Consider the following 17,162-nt stretch of genomic DNA (forward strand, 5'->3'; position numbering starts at 1 on the left):
CCCACTGCCTGACGATTACGGATTGAACCCCAGTAGCGCTAACATCGATACACAATTCTGGCACCGAGACAATTCATTCAGACTCATCTGGAACGATGAGATGGACCCCAATTCGCCCCACGCAGCTTTGGCAAAGTTACTCCAGTCGAGAGTATGGCAGCCGGGAGAAGATGATGACATTGAGTCTGACTCCCACCTTACGAATCCCTTTGTGACTCTGTTCGCTACTGAAAACTGAGGTGTCCAGATGATGGTTAAAAAGGAACCGATAGAGAGATACGGTGTCCTTTCTGATGGAACCTGCACAATGTTTGTTGCATGTTTGTTGTTTGTGTTTTTGTTAAGTGTTGATTGTTTAGAATTTGCACGTTTTCCCAGCCCCGTGCCACTACTCCTTTAACGCCCTCTGGCAGTTAATGGAACACGTTTGTCCACGGACAACTGACTAGCTTATCCGCAGAAACCTCTGAGAACTTGCTCAGACATCGGTTCATAACTGCTCTTCTGATTCGACGGAAGAGGCATTACCGCAACCCCCCACGACGATCACATTAGTACCCGTTCTTGACGGTTGCTCAGGCAGTGGAGAAACAGCACTGGTCCCCGCCCTGCCTGAGGACCCACCCTCTGGTCAGCTACGCTCGGGTAGAGCACATACCGTCTAGGCTGCAAGGGTTGGGCACACTGGATATGTGGAGCTTGTTCAAGGAACAGCTATTGCGTGTTCTTGATAAGTATGTACCAGTCAGGCAGGGAGGAAGGGGTCGAGCGAGGGAACCGTGGTTTACCAAAGAAGTGGAATCTCTTGTTAAGAGGAAGAAGGAGGCCTATGTGAAGATGAGGCGTGAAGTTTCAGTTGGGGCGCTTGATAGTTACAAGGAAGCGAGGAAGGATCTAAAGAGAGAGCTAAGACGAGCAAGGAGGGGACATGAGAAGTCTTTGGCAGGTAGGATCAAGGAAAACCCAAAAGCTTTCTATAGGTATGTCAAGAGTAAAAGAATGATTAGGGTAAGAGTAGGGCCAGTCAAGGACAGTGGTGGGAAGTTGTGTGTGGAGGCTGAGGAGATAAGAGAGATACTAAATGAATACTTTTCGTCAGTATTCACTCAGGAAAAAGATAATGTTGTGGAGGAGAATGCTGAGACCCAGGCTATTAGAATAGATGGCATTGAGGTGCGTAGGGAAGAAGTGTTGGCAATTCTGGACAAGGTGAAAATAGATAAGTCCCCGGGGCCTGATGGGATTTATCCTAGGATTCTCTGGGAAGCCAGGGAAGAGATTGCTGAGCCTTTGGCTTTGATTATTAGGTCATCATTGGCTACAGGAATAGTGCCAGAGGACTGGAGGATAGCAAATGTGGTCCCTTTGTTCAAGAAGGGGAGTAGAGATAACCCCGGTAACTATAGGCCGGTGAGCCTCACGTCTGTTGTGGGTAAAGTCTTGGAGAGAATTATAAAAGATACGATTTATAATCATCTAGATAGGAATAATATGATTAGGGATAGTCAGCATGGTTTTGTGGAGGGTAGGTCATGCCTCACAAACCTTATCGAGTTCTTTGAGAAGGTGACTGAACAGGTAGACGAGGGTAGAGCAGTTGATGTGGTGTATATGGATTTCAGTAAAGCGTTTGATAAGGTTCTCCATGGTCGGCTATTGCAGAAAATATGGAGGCTGGGGATTGAGGGTGATTTAGAGATGTGGATCAGAAATTGGCTAGTTGAAAGAAGTCAGAGGGTGGTGGTTGATGGGAAATGTTCAGAATGGAGTTCAGTTACGAGTGGCGTACCACAAGGATCTGTTCTGGGGCCGTTGCTGTTTGTCATTTTTATAAATGACCTAGAGGAGGGCGCAGAAGGTTGGGTGAGTACATTTGCAGACGACACTAAAGTCGGTGGAGTTGTAAACAGTGCGGAAGGATGTTGTAGGTTACAGAGGGACATAGATAAGCTGCAGAGCTGGGTTGAGAGGTGGCAAATGGAGTTTAATGTGGAGAAGTGTGAGGTGATTCACTTTGGAAAGAATAACAGGAATGCAAAATATTTGGCTAATGGTAAAATTCTTGGTAGTGTGGATGAGCAGAGGGATCTCGGTGTCCATGTACATAGATCCCTGAAAGTTGCCACCCAGGTTGATAGGGTTGTGAAGAAGGCCTATGGTGTGTTGGCCTTTATTGGTAGAGGGATTGAGTTCCGGAGCCACGAGGTCATGTTGCAGCTGTACAAAACTCTGGTACGGCCGCATTTGGAGTATTGCGTGCAGTTCTGGTCGCCTCATTATAGGAAGGACGTGGAAGCTTTGGAACGGGTGCAGAGGAGATTTACCAGGATGTTGCCTGGTATGGAGGGAAAATCTTATGAGGAAAGGCTGATGGACTTGAGGTTGTTTTCGTTAGAGAGAAGAAGGTTAAGAGGTGACTTAATAGAGGCATACAAAATGATCAGAGGATTAGATAGGGTGGACAGTGAGAGCCTTCTCCCGCGGATGGAGGTGGCTAGCACGAGGGGACATAGCCTTAAATTGAGGGGTAACAGATATAGGACAGAGGTCAGAGGTGGGTTTTTTACGCAAAGAGTGGTAAGGCCGTGGAATGCCCTGCCTGCAACAGTAGTGAACTCGCCAACATTGAGGGCATTTAAAAGTTTATTGGATAAGCATATGGATGATAATGGCATAGTGTAGGTTAGATGGCCTTTAGTTTTTGACTTCCCATATCGGTGCAACATCGTGGGCCGAAGGGCCTGTACTGCGCTGTATCGTTCTATGTTCTACCCGGGGATTCCATCCATTTCTTATGCGCCGCGGCCCATACGCACCCCATTTTGGCTCTTTCAGTTCAAACATTTTTTGGTTTGTTTCACAGCGACCCTTAGGTTGCTTTCCTCATGCTATTTCCATCTACAAACATTGGGATGGTAAATCGCACAGGCTGCAATTCGGTTTTTTTTTTAAATGAGGGAGTTACAGATGGTGACCAATTATAAAGGGTTAATTGGCAATAAAGGACAGACAGACAAACACACGAGATCTTAAGCAAGATAATAACAGGTATTATGCTTGTGTTCACAGGATTCCTGAAACTCAAAGACTCCAAGAAGAGAAGAAAAGAAGAAGAGAAGAAAGCTGAAGACGACCTCCATTTTTGTCACATGGATCTTAGCGGGATCCCTTTGGTTGCGCGCGGACACTAACCCCCTCACCCCTACCCCACAGGCCGTCAATGATTTCCTCCCCTGCAGTACACAGAGCCCTGCGACAGTCAACAGTACTCCGACCTGGTGTGATAAGTTTATCACTTGGTATTCACTTTCATATGTTGTAGAAGCAGTCTTAGCACTGGCGATACTTTGCAGAGTCGTGCAGACCATTAGAATGAGAAAATGGCGAAGGAGAGCCTACTGCTCTCGCACCCCGGTATACAGATTTAGACCCCCTATTTTTGGATTTCACCAGACCCTCGAACCCCTTGACATGGATTAAAGTGCATCCGTTTTTTTTCTTTGTGTGTGATCGTTTGTCTCAATAAACAAGTGTGATCTCAGTGCTTGACTGCCAAGCCAGAGAAATTTTAATGCTGCTATCTTTGTACAGTTAAGATGTTAGGATATTTTTCAATTGTTTGAGAGAATAGTTTATTGAGAATAGTTAGAGGTTCCAGTTTTTTTATTTTGTAATGCATGCCTTAATGCCATAGCGCCCCGTAGAGTTTTTTTTTGATGATGTATGTATTTAAAATGATTTAGGTAAAATTGTGTTGCATAGTATAGGTCGGTGTAGAGCCTAGTCATGGGTGCCCCGCTTGGTCAGAGAATGAAGACGACGCGGTAATGTGATCCTTCACGCTTCGCATTGAGGATCACAAGGAGGGAGTGTAGCCACCTGGGGAGGCCATGTCCCGATTTCAAAATGGACACTTGCAGAGAGTAAAGGGAAAATTGGACAATGCTAAGAAAACAAGCAGGTGCAAGGTTTGTCTGTGGATTGGAGTTTGCAGCTCCCAGACAAGACCAATACTACAAGCCATTAGCATCGTAATGAGCTATCTCTGGGGACAAAAGAGAAACATTTAAGCAAACGATACCAGAGCAGACTCCCCGGCACCAGTGAAGACTAAAACAAAGGCAGGCCAACGGTCACCTAGGGCCCGCCCAGCGATCAAGCAACTACCCCTTTCTTGGAGAAAATCAATACAGATGATTAGGACATGGTCCAATTAATTGGGGCCAAGTTCAAGGACCACCCAAAAGAGCGCGAGCCCCTTTGGGGTATAAAAAGGAGCCCCCAAGACAGATCGTCCTCTTCTTCATCTTCATCATCTTGGCCTTGGCTCTCAGCGACGAGAGACCCACTAAGTAAGTCTAAAGTCAACTCACGCTACGAGATAGGCGCTCCTAGCTACTATTCTATACAAGTTCGATGCCATCAGCCTCAGAACCAGACAACGGCCATTGTTCCTCTGACTGAGTGGGCAACCGAAGCTAAGTATAGGTTTTTAGTAGTAGTTGTAGTTTAGTGAGTAGAGTTTGTGCATGAGTATAATTGGCTGTGTGTGTAAATAAATGTGCACTGATTTCAAACTTACTAACTGGTGTATTGAGTCTTTGATCAGTATTCGGTTTTGACCCTTGTGGCGGTATCAGAAAGATACCTGGCGACTCTTGAGCAAGCATAATTAAAACAGAGCAAATTAAGGAGAGAGCATAACGAGCAACATAGACATAGACATAGAACAGTACAGCACAGAACAGGCCCTTCGGCCCTCGATGTTGTGCCGAGCAATGATCACCCCACTCAAACCCACGTATCCACCCTATACCGTAACCCAACAACCCCCCCATACCTTACTTTTTGGGACACTACGGGCAATTTAGCATGGCCAATCCACCTAACCCGCACATCTTTGGACTGTGGGAGGAAACCGGAGCACCCGGAGGAAACCCACGCACACATAGAACATAGAACATAGAACAGTACAGCACAGAACAGGCCCTTCGGCCCTCGATGTTGTGCCGAGCAATGATCACCCTACTTAAACCCACATACCCGTAACCCGACAATCCCCCCATTAACCTTACACTACGGGCAATTTAGCATGGCCAATCCACCTAACCCGCACATCTTTGGACTGTGGGAGGAAACCGGAGCACCCGGAGGAAACCCACGCACACACGGGGAGGACGTGCAGACTCCACACAGACAGTGACCCAGCCGGGAATCGAACCTGGGACCCTGGAGCTGTGAAGCATTGATGCTAACCACCATGCTACCGTGCTGGTAGCACCCGTCTAACCTAAAACTTTCAAACTTAGGTGTCTGTATCCCTCTATTCCGATTAAACCCCTTAAACGTCACTATCGTCCCTGCTTCCACCACCTCCTCCGGCAAAGAGTTCCAGGCAACCACTACCCTCTGTGTAAAAAAAATCCCTAACCCTAACTTGCACATCTTCTTTAAACTTTGCCCCTTGCACCTTAAACCAATGTCCCCTAGTCATTGACTCTTCCACCCTGGGAAAAAGCTTCAGACAAGAAAGCTGTTTTCTGAACAGATTCTGCGCTGGTCTTTTTGGGTCTGACTGTTGCAAGGGCCTGTTTCCTGACAGCAGCTGAAACCAGACAACCACTCTTTGCTTTCACAACATGAATGCTGGTTTTAGTTCCTGCAAACAATGTCGTGTTGTAGATGATGTGCTACATGTAACACTACCTTGTGTGTGTGGAGGTTGAGCATTCTCCTTGGTCTCTGCCGCTGGGGGCTTGGTAGACGCCTTTCCAGAAATGTCAACCTTCAGCTGCTTAGTGTCTCTCAAGCCCCCTTCATTCTTTCTTTCTCCTTTCTCAGATTCTGCTTCTTAGGAGCAGTACTCTTGCAATCCAGACCATTGATCCAGAAATCTGTCTGGTGCTCTTTCCGAGGACAACCCCCACCTCATGCAGACATGTTTGAGTATTCTGTGATTTTCTAGATTGTTCAATGTTTGTATTTTCTTGAACTCTTTTGTGGCGCTTGCTAGACTTCTCAAGGTAGTAGTAGACTGGTCCGAGCAAGTCCACTGGAGAGAATGGCAACTGACTTGCCCCTTTTTCTGCAGCCAGATGAAGAAGGTGGCATGGACATCCAAGAATGAAAATAATCTGGGTTTTCTTTCTTCACAAAGGAAGCGACACAATTGTGGGTTCCAATCATCACTGCTGCATTGTCGGCAGAAAAGCACATCATGTTTTTCGGAGGAATGGTGCATTCCTTAAGAACATTGTCCAGAAGTTGGAAAATGTCTTTGCCACTTGATCTCTTTTTCGTTGTTGCTATTTCAAGTAGCATACTGATCACATCTGTGTCAAAGAACCAGAAAATGGTAGGGTAGAGTTGTTCCTCTCCACCACTATCAGACCTCCCATTGGTTGATATGGAGAGAGGGGTTTGCCTCATTTTCTCAAGGATGTTACCTTTCGTCTCATGGCCTAGAGTCTTGGCAATTGCTGTTGTCTTGGTCTGGAGTGAAGCAAACTTAGAAGCAATAGAACATGTCCAGACACATAATCTCCCCAAGATCAGTCAAATGATTGGCAACCGGAAATGCCACATTGCGCTCAATCAGGAAATGTGTCATCAAAATTTCTGCTCTTATGGCTGAGCAGTCTTTCTGCTGCATTAAATATTTGATGTCGCAGGTACTTTCCAAAACTTGTGCCACAGCATGATGTTTCTTGGACCGTATATGTGCCTGTGTGTCATTTGCATCTCTGTGAGTGATACTGAAGTCCAATGAGCAGACGTTACATCGTACAGTTTATTCATCCTTCTCGATTGTACAATATAGGACCATCTTGATGTATAGTCTTTCTTGAAAGTCTGTTTCCTAGATTTAGCACCAGATAACAAAGTCGTCATCGCTGCTCAATATTTCATGGGTTTTCTTCCACTCAAACTTCACTATGGCGTCAGTACGGGGATGGGCTGAATGCCTTCCTTTTGCACTGGAAGCCCTTCTGTAATTCTGCAAAATGGGAGCAGAGTATTGAAAATCACGAATATCAAACAAAGATTTCTGGTTACCCTCCCCCACTACCCCACCCCAACCCACTCTCATCCTCCTTGAACTAGGACTGGGTCCCATTACAAATGCCTTTGAAAATGGGAGCACACTGTAACACGCACCACATTGTCAGAAAGTCGCTCCTATGCTCCATCCAGCCCGAGCGCATGTTCCCTGCCCATCTCCTTCCCCGCACATGCGTCACTCCTGCCTCATTCCCAAGGGCAACTGACCGGCCTCGCTGGCACTGCGCAGTTGCACCACGAGCCAGAATGGCTGTTAATCGTAAAAGGCGGTGCGGTGAACGCCCAACTCCCAAAAAAGAAAGATCAGTCAGAATTAGACAAGAGACACCCTACCGCCCCAACAATACTTTGCTTATTGATTTTAACAATGGTTGTTTATGATGGTTTAAATAACGCAGCATTATCTTTCCCCCACACTGGGTTCCTGTAAATTTCCCGATTCTGTATTTCACCATGACAAATCGTATTTACGTTTTCTAATTGATTTTCCATATGAAATATCGAAACTCCGTACTAGTTGGCAGCTCTGTTATTACCTGCTGCACCTGCATACTAACTTTCTACGATTTGTGCATGAGGAAACCCTCTGCATCAAAGCGTTTTGAAGCTTCTCTCCATTTAGATTATAAATTGCCTTTTTATTCCTCCAATCAAAGTGGATAACCTCACACTTATTCACCTTAAATTCCATCTGCCAAATTTTGGCTCACTATCCCTGTATCCATTTGTAATTGTCATATTTCCTCATAGCCACTTGGTTTCCCACCTATTTTAGTGTTGTGTGCAAATGTGGTTATAGTGCATTCTATCCCAGCATCCAAGTCATTAAGACAGACTGTAAATAGTTGGGGCCTGAGGACCGAACCCTGAGGCACACCACCAGTTACAACTTGCCAACCAGAAAAAGATCCACTTATCCTCAACTCTTTGCTTTCTGCTGGTTAGCCAACCCTCTATCCAAGCTAATATATTACCCCCAACCCTTGTTTGGTTGTGTTTGGCTAACCACTCACAGACAGCAGTGGAGGCTGGATCATTACGTATACTGAAAGCTAAGTTGATTGATTTTTAATTGACCATTGAGTCAAACAGGCAGGAAAGCGGAGTTAAGGGCTCAGTTAGATTGGGCCATGAACGTACTGAATGGCGAAGATTGCTCGAGGGCTGAATGGCCACCTGCTCCTATTTCTTATGTTAAGAATATAACAGCATAATAAGCAGAGTAGTTTTAAAGAGTCAGAACATTTTTTAGGTTGTCACTGCACAAGTGGAAGCAAGTCATCATTGATCATCATAGAAGAAGCAGTGTTCAGCTTCATTTGCAGTTCCCCAGATAATTAAATGCTCCACTCCCTCAAGCAGAAAGACCTGAACAACATCCCGGATTGGGGTAAGAAGTGGAAAGTATCACTCGAGTCACATAAGATCCAGGCAATGACCAGCTCCTACAAGAGCGAGTCGAACCACCTCCCCATGACATTCATTTTGCATTACCATCATTTAATTCAACATCCTAGAAGTTGCCATTGACCAAGACCTCTCTGGCTATGAAAACAGTTCAGATGTTGGGCATTCTGTGACAACGACTCATCTAATTTCCTAAAAAAACCTGTCCACCAACTGCCAGGCACATGTCAGGAGTGCGATGACATATTCTCCTCTTGCATAGATGGATATAGCTGCAGCACCATTCAAGAAGCTCAACACCACCCAAGGCAAAGTAGCCCATTTGATTAGCAGCCTATCCACCCCTTGAAATGAAAGGCAAATAGCAATGGCCTAACCAAGGACACCCATACCCCAATAATTAATAACAGAAATAAACAAATGTGGGATTATTGCCTGCAGTAGTTCCATTCTGCCTAGTCAGCTATATGCTTGGTATAACTATTCTAAAGACAGCTAGATATCATTATTCAGTGTGGGGGAGTAACAGTGCTGGTTTCCATATCATCACGTTGTATGACATTTTCACTGGAGGAAGGCAACATCTGCAGATCTAATAGGAAGCTCATTATATAAATCTATAAATTACATATTTGACAGAACAATGTAGGCTGCGCCAGTTCTGTAATTCTACAAAAATAAATTGGTGGGTATGTCTCATAAAACTGTGCTGGATAAGGTAAGGGTTACATGTGTGGGAGGGTTACACAGTAACCCATGTCTCTTCGCCAGTGAATAAGAAATGAGGCTGAGGGGATGCGCAGATGGCTCAGAATGTGCCAGAATATATGAATAGAAGATAATGAAATAGTCTGCTTTCAGAAGAGAAAAGGAGTCTTACCTGTGGATCAAATTAAAAGTCGGTGTTTAAATATAAGTGAGAAAAAGCTCAGCTTTGTTACATTGTCATAGAAATTTAATTAGTTTTGAATATCAATTTGTTTGCGTTCATTTACTGACTTGGTCTGGTTGGCCGAATGGCCTGTTTTCACAGAGATGAGGCAAAATTCTTTCTCTCAGAGCATCCTGAATCTTTGGAACTCTCTTCCTGAAAAGGTGGAGAAGCAGAGTTGTTGAATGCTCTTTAGGCAGAGGTGGATAGATTCTTGGTAAGCGTGATGATGTGTTATCGAGGGCAGGCAGGACACAGATTTGAGGGTACTGTCAGATCTTATTAAAAATGGCTTGAAGGGCTGAATGCCTACTCCTGCTCCTTTTTGTAGGCTTGTATGTTTCTGCAAAATGATAATAATCTATTGGTGTCACAAGTAGGCTTAGATTAACACTGCAATGAAGTTACTGTGAAAATCCCCTAGTCGCCACATTCCGGCACCTGTTCGGGTTCACTGAGGAAGAATTCAGACTGTCCAATTTACCAAACAAGCATGTCTTTCGGGACTTGTGGGAGGAAACCAGAGCACCCGGAGGAAACCCATGCAGACATGGTGTAATGAACTCCAATTGGCTTTATTGGTTGGCCAATTGGAGTATGAGCTCCCTCAATGATAGCTCGTTGAGGGGCCCATATAAGCACCTTTGTGAGCCAGTCTTAAGTTGACTGGACTGCTAGCAGCACTGTTTGTAGCTGCTCCTGTAATATCGTTATTATAAATAAATATTGGTGTGGTGACGGAACTCCTGCCTCCTGTGGATTACTACAGTGTCGACGAGGTAAACTAAGAATTTTGCGGAGACCAGCTGCCGCACTCGGAGGGTAAGCCTTGCCATTTTAAAAATGCCGTTTTTTGGGAGGTTAGAGGCATTCGACCCGGCTATTGAGGACTTGTCCCAGTATGTGGAGAAAATGTGTTACTTCTTCCGGGCAAATTATATACTGACGGACGAAAGGAGATGGCTTATCCTGCTGTCGGCGTGTGGACCCTCAGCTTTCGCCATTATACGTAGTCTGACTTATCCCGATGCGCCGGACACGAAAACTTTCCAAGAAGTAACGGAATTGGTGAAAGAGCACTACGACCCAAAACCATCCCTCATTTTGCTTAGGTACAGATTCTACACAGCGAAGCGGGAAGACAGGGAGTCAGTCACGAATTTCTTGACCCGCCTGAGAAGGCTGGCGGAAAAATGTGAGTTCGGCCCGACGCTAAATGAAATGCTTCGGGACCGGTTAGTGTGTGGTATAAACGACCTCACAATACAGAAACGCCTGTTGGCGGAAGCGGAGCTAGACTGCAGGCAGGCGTTACAGCTTGCACTGTCCCTAGAAAAGGCAGCAAGTGGGGCGCAGGAACTACAGGGCACGCCAATGGAGGTAGATACCTGTGAGAGGGACTACCACAACGGGTCCTGCTACCAGATAGCCGCTCTCAGGAAAAGCCTGAGGAATAGAGGGAAAAAGGAAAACCCCAGAACTGCCCCCAAGTCTGCCAGGACTAACTGGAGACAGAGGGAAGTACCGGCTGAGGCTCCCCCAACAGAGAAGGACCGTTTCTGGCATCAGACAGAGTGGGGTAACAGCGACAGAAACCCTAGAAGGAGGTGGCAAAAGAGGAATAGCAGGTGGGGACGCAGGGAAGTACACAACCTAGACGCCCCATCCTCCTCCGAAGGGAACAATTATATAATATCACAACGAAGAAAGCAGAACCCATTAAGATTACCCCACGGGTGAACGGGCGGCCGACAATAATGGAAATAGACACGGGTTCGGCCGTATCAGTAATGGGAGTGTCAGCATTTAGAAAAATCAAAGGTAGACTCCAGCCACTAACCCTAACAAAAACATTGACGAAACTTAAAACCTACATGGGGGAAATCCTGGAAGTTCAAGGCACGACTCATGTACTCGTGGAATATGAGAAACAATTGCTCAGATTACCGTTGACGATAGTAGAGGGAGCTTAATTGGACGAAACTGGCTGAAAGACCTAAAATTAGATTGGATAGAAATTTTCCAGAGTGGAAGCGGGCAGTTGAGTGGAGTACTCCAAAAATACCCGAGGTCTTCCAGGAAGGTTTGGGGGAAATCATAGGCGCCAAAGTAACTTTGCATGTGGACCCAGAAGCCTTTCCGAAATTTTGTAAGGCCAGGCCGGTACCTTTTGCATTAAGGAAGAAAGTAGATGACGAAGTAGAAAGGTTACGGCGCAACGGCATAATCAGACCAGTACAGTTCTCGGAATGGCTAGCGCCGGTGGTACCAATTTTGAAGCCAGACGGCTCGATACGTCTCTGTGGAGATTTCAAACAGACGGTAAACAAATACGCACTGCTGGACAAATACCCAATCCCGAAAATAGACGACCTATATGCCAAACTGGCAGGTGGGCTTTTTGTTCACGAAACTGGACATGAGCCACGCCTACCTGCAGTTAAAACTGGACAAGGACTCCCAGAAGTTCGCTTCGATCAACACCCTGAAGGGCCTTTTTCGTTATACTAGGCTACCTTTCGGAGTGTCATCAGCCTGCGCTATATTCCAGCGTACGATGGAAAATATTCTGCAGGGACTACCGCAGGTGGCGATTTATTTGGACGATGTCTTAATCACGGGTAGGACAAACAGGGAACACTTAAGGAACCTGGAGGATGTGCTCAGGCGTTTCGCAAAGGCAGGCGTACGGCTAAAAAGGGAAAAATGTGTTTTTCTGGCTTCACAAGTGACATACCTGGGATATAAAGTAGACGAGTCTGGCTTACACCCATTAGAAGACAGAGTAAGGGCAATAAAAGAAGCCCCAGCTCCCACCACGGTCCAGGAGTTACGATCATTTCTAGGGTTGGTAACCTATTATGGAAAATTTATTGAAAATAGGGCATCCATCCTAGAACCCCTCCACCAGCTACTAAAAAGGGGCAAGAATGGAAATGGTCCGCCCGCCAAAACCGAGCATTTAGGGACATTAATGAACAGCTGTCATCCAAAAATGTCCTAGAGCATTATGACCCAAGGAAGGAGTTGGTGGTCACTTGTGATGCATCCCCCTAAGGGGTAGAAGCCGTCTTAGCCCATAGAGGAAGGAATGGGGAAGAACGGCCAATAGCCTATGCTTCGAGGACCTTGGTGATGGCTGAGAGAAAGTACGCCCAAATCGAGAAGGAAGGACTGGCGGTGATATTCGCAGTATAACAATTTCACCAGTATCTGTACGGGCGGAAATTCATCATAGTGACGGACCATAAGCCGTTATTAGGGTTATTAAAAGAAGACAAGTCAATACCCCCGATTGCATCAGCTAGAATCCAACGCTGGGCGTTGCTACTGGCGGCGTATAGATACGTTCTGGAGCACAGACCGGGAACGCGAGCTTTGAGCAGACTTCCCCTCCCAGACACTCTGCCGCAAATACCAAAAGTAGAGGAGACAATAATGACTCTAAATTTTTTTGGACACCCTACCAGTAGACGCACAACATATTCGGTTGTGGACGCAAAAAGACCCAGTTTTAGCCAAGATGAAGCATTTACTGCTAACAGGGGAACTGGAAAGACCAGTGGAGCCCCAGATGCACCCATACTGGAGCAGAAGGGACCAAATAACCGTAGAAGACGGTATCCTATTATGGGGAGCCCGGGTAATAGTCCCAACTCAGGGCAATCTTAACCGAGTTACATCACGGACACCCATAGAACATAAAACATTGAACATTACAGCGCAGTACAGGCCCTTCGGCCCACGATGTTGCACCGTCTTGTGAAACCCTTCTAAAGTCCCTCACTATTCCCTTATCGTCCATATGCCTATCCAATGACCATTTGAATGCGTTTACTGTTGGCAAGTCCACTACTGTTGCAGGCAGGGCATTCCACGCCCTTACTACTCTCTGAGTAAAGAACCTACCTCTGACATCTGCCCTATATCTATCTCCCCTCAATTTAAAGCTATGTCCCCTCTGCTCGCAGCACTGTTTGTAGCTGCTCCTGTAATATCGTTATTGTAAATAAATATTGGTGTGGTGATGGAACTCCTGCCTCCTGTGGATTACTACACACGGGAAGAACGTGCAGACTCCGCACAGACAGTTACCCAAGCCAGGAATTGAACCCGGGTCCCTGGCTATGTGAAGCAACAGTGCGAACCACCGTGCTACCGTGCTGCAAGTTCCTGAGCTAACTGTTTCATCCCGGTTCATTTCAGTTAGCCTGTCTACTTTACAATGGCGATCTCTGTGACTCTTCTTGGACAGGCTATCATATAGCTCTGGTGCGCACTCTGCTCAAAACCTGAATACAAATCACTACCAGCCTTGACAGGAATGCTAAAAACATCCAATTGCTGTGCATAGAAATATGTAAGGGGTAAAGTAACATTGCGTTTCTGTTACTCGATTGATACATCACAGCTGCTAGGGAATTTAAATTCCGTTAATTAAATAAATCTGCAATAAATCAAATCATGAAACTAATGGATTGTTGTTAAAAATAACCATCTGCTTCACTTATGTCACCACGCAGCACAGTGGTTAGCACAGTTGCTTCACAGCTCCAGGGTCCCAGGTTCGATTCCCGGCAGGGTCACTGTCTCTGCGGAGTTTGCACGTTCTCCCCGTGTCTGCGTGGGTTTCCTCCGGATGGTCCGGTGTCCTCCGATAGTTCAAAGATGTGCGGGTTAGGTGGATTGGCCACGCTAAATTGCCCTTAGTATCCAAAAATGTTAAGTGGGGGTTACTGGGTTACGGGGATAAGGTAGGTACGTGGGCTTCAGTAGGGTGCTCTTAGTAAAAGCCGTTGCAGACTCGAGGGCCAAATGGCCTCCTTCTGCACTGCAAATTCTATGATTCTATGTCCTTTCAGGAAGGAAAACTTGCTGTTCTTATCTGGTTTGGCCGATATATGCATGACTCCAGATCCACAACAATGCGGTTGACTTATCAATGCCCTCTGAAATAGCCCAGCAAGAACACACAGTCCTGATCAAGAATAAGAGAAGGCTTAGTCATTGAGCACATTCAAGATGGAGATAGATTTCTGGATATTAAAGCTGTCAAGGGTCATGGGATTTCCAACTCAGGGTCGTGACCCGCGGGAGGGTCGTGGGTGTGTGTTCGGAGGGTCGCGGGTCCATCGGTCGTGACGTTCTCGATCGTGCAACCGGCTGCAACCGGCTTTCAGAATACCGGCCATCTCGCGAATGCGTGCTCCCTCAGCAGTACGCAAGCCTGGAACCCAGCGAGGCAGACCGCCTCCTCCTGACATCAGCACGCTGATCCAGGAGCAGATTATTTAAAAAAATCGATGGAGTCTTCTCGCCAGAAGCGATAGCGGAGAGCAGATCACATGCCCCGCACACTGATGTCCCGTGCTCTGGGCGCGCGAAATAGTCCTCCATTTTGTAGGTGCCAGCAGTGCTGGTGTGAGCTCTAGGGTCTCTGGTGAACAGCCCATGAAGAAGGAGCTGAAAGGGCAGCACGGTGGCCTAGTGGTTAGCACAACCGCCTCACGGCGCTGAGGTCCCAGGTTCGATCCCGGCTCTGGGTCACTGTCTGTGTGGAGTTTGCACATTCTCCCCGTGTCTGCGTGGGTTTCGCCCCCACAACCCAAAAATGTGCAGAGTAGGTGGATTGGCCACGCTAAATTGCCCCTTAATTGGAAAAAATAATTGGGTAATCTAAATTTAAAAAAATTAAATTGAAGAAGGAGCTGAAATCACGAACAAAGGAGTATAAAGATGATTTCTTGAGGCATGGTTTATTAATTGTGCTAGTGCAAATCAGGATGCAAAGTTCACGTGTGTGGTATGCAGGGAAGTACTGGCAAATGAAAGATTAAAACCCTCAAAACTTCAAAGGCATTTGAAGACTAAGCATGGCGAGTTCGAGGACAAGCTTTTTTCCAATGGATGAAGTGGGAACTTAAATCGTCAGCTGGAATCCTCGCAGAAATGTAACATCGAGTGACAAAGCAAGTGAGATCGTGAGGAACAAGCAGGCTTACTTGTTACATTAAAGGAAAGCGAAAATGGTGGGTCATGAAAGTTCAGGCGGCCTGGGTCACGAAGGTCGGGAGGCGTGGGTCGTGAAAGTCGGCCAACATGGGTCCCGAAGCATGGCCGGTTTGTAAAAATGGGTCCCGGGCAAAAACATTTGAAAAATACTGAAGTAGAAGGTCAACCATGAGGAGGCAGAATTGCCAAATTCTGCTCTTCATAGATTTTACAGTGCAGAAGGAGGCCATTCGGCCCATCGAGTCTGCACCGGCTCTTGGAAAGAGCACCCTACCCAAGGTCAACACCTCCACCCCATAACCTCGTAACCCCAACCAACACTAAGGGCAATTTTGGACACTAAGGGCAATTTATCGTGGCCTATCCACCTAAACTACACATCTTTGGACTGTGGGAGGGAACCGGAGCACCCGGAGGAAACCCGCGCAGACACGGGGAGGATGTGCAAACTCCACACAGACAGTGACCCAAGCCGGAATCGAACCTGGGACCCTGGAGCTGTGAAGCAATTGTGCTATCCACAATGCTACCGTGCTGCCCGTGCTGTTTTCTATGTTCCTGATGCAATTCACCACCACCTTCTCAAAGACAACTAGGGATGCTCAATGAAAACTGGCTTCACCAATGTTACCCACATCCCATGATTGGGGTGGTGGAAAGAGGGAGGCAGTGATTTCTAATTTGCAAGAAGCACAGACTTGAGCTAATCTGTGTGGAAATGGACTACAATTCCTCACAGCTGCTGTGCTCCATTATCTCACTGCTATCAATGTTCACAGCTCTAGGTTATTAAATTCCTTTTGACTTGGTTAAGGATAGAGGTGCGAAAGCCCCTGGAAAATTTACTACCAAAAATTAAAATTAAGTTACTTACTCTGCCATTTCTTCTTCCCTGTGTCTGTTGGGGCTGAGGGTGACACTGCTCCCCCCCCCCCCCCCCCCCACACGCACCCTCCCCCCACACCTCCCCACCTCTCTTCCCCTCCCCCACACCTTTCCTTCCCTCCACCACCCCTCACACACCCCCACCTCTCCATCCCCACACCTCCTCCCCTCCCCCACATCTCTCCTCTCCTCTCCATACCTCACATCTCTCCTCCCACCTCTCCTCTACTCACCCCTCTCCTCCCCACAACTTACCCCACCCTCTACTTCCCCCTCACCTCCGCTCACATCTCCTCTCCTCCCCCATACTTCACCTCTCCCTCACCCCTCCCCACACGCCGCTCCCCTCACATCTTTCCTCCTCCTCCACATCTCTTCTCCCTCACACCCCTCATACTTCACCTCTCAGCTCTCCTCCCGTCATCACTCACCCCTCTCCTCATCTCACATCTCTCCCCCACCCGCTCCTCTCCCTCACCCTTCCCACACCCCTGACCCTCACATCACACCTCCGCTCCCACACCTCTCCTCCCCATCCCTCACACCCCCACCTCTCCTCCCCACTCTCCTCACATCTCCCCTTCCCCACCCCTCACCTCTCCCTCAGCCCCTCCCGCTCACATCGCCCATCCTCCCTTACACCTCCCCTACCACCTCCTCCCCTCCCACCTCTGCTCCCCATTCTCCTCGCATTTCCCCTTGGCCACTCCTCTCCTCTCCCTCACCCCCTCCCCCTCACCTCTCCGCCCCATCCCCCACACCTCCCACCTTTCCTCCCCTCGCCACTCTCCTCCCCTCACATCTCCCTCTACCCCTCTCCCCTCCCCACCTGCCCCTCCCCTTCACCCGTCCCCCTCCCCACACG

The 17,162-nt window shown here is 47.3% G+C and overlaps 1 protein-coding gene across 4 annotated transcripts in view; it reads right to left on the reverse strand.

Moving 5' to 3' along the window:
* Positions 1-16,345, reverse strand: part of LOC119956443 (ankyrin repeat and fibronectin type-III domain-containing protein 1-like) — a 320,281-nt gene extending 303,936 nt beyond the window's left edge. For 3 of the 4 annotated variants that reach the window (XM_038783684.1, XM_038783685.1, XM_038783680.1), the window contains exons 1-2: positions 16,287-16,345; positions 5,707-6,997 (exon numbers count right to left, since the gene is read on the reverse strand). The gene's annotated coding sequence lies outside the window, so the exon portion shown is untranslated. The remainder of the gene's footprint in view (positions 1-5,706; positions 6,998-16,286) is intronic. The other variant, XM_038783683.1, reaches the window with a different exon arrangement.
* Between the last annotated feature and the right edge of the window lie 817 nt (positions 16,346-17,162).

Source organism: Scyliorhinus canicula, chromosome 23, assembly GCF_902713615.1.
Source record: "Scyliorhinus canicula chromosome 23, sScyCan1.1, whole genome shotgun sequence".
Classification (NCBI taxonomy): domain Eukaryota; kingdom Metazoa; phylum Chordata; class Chondrichthyes; order Carcharhiniformes; family Scyliorhinidae; genus Scyliorhinus; species Scyliorhinus canicula.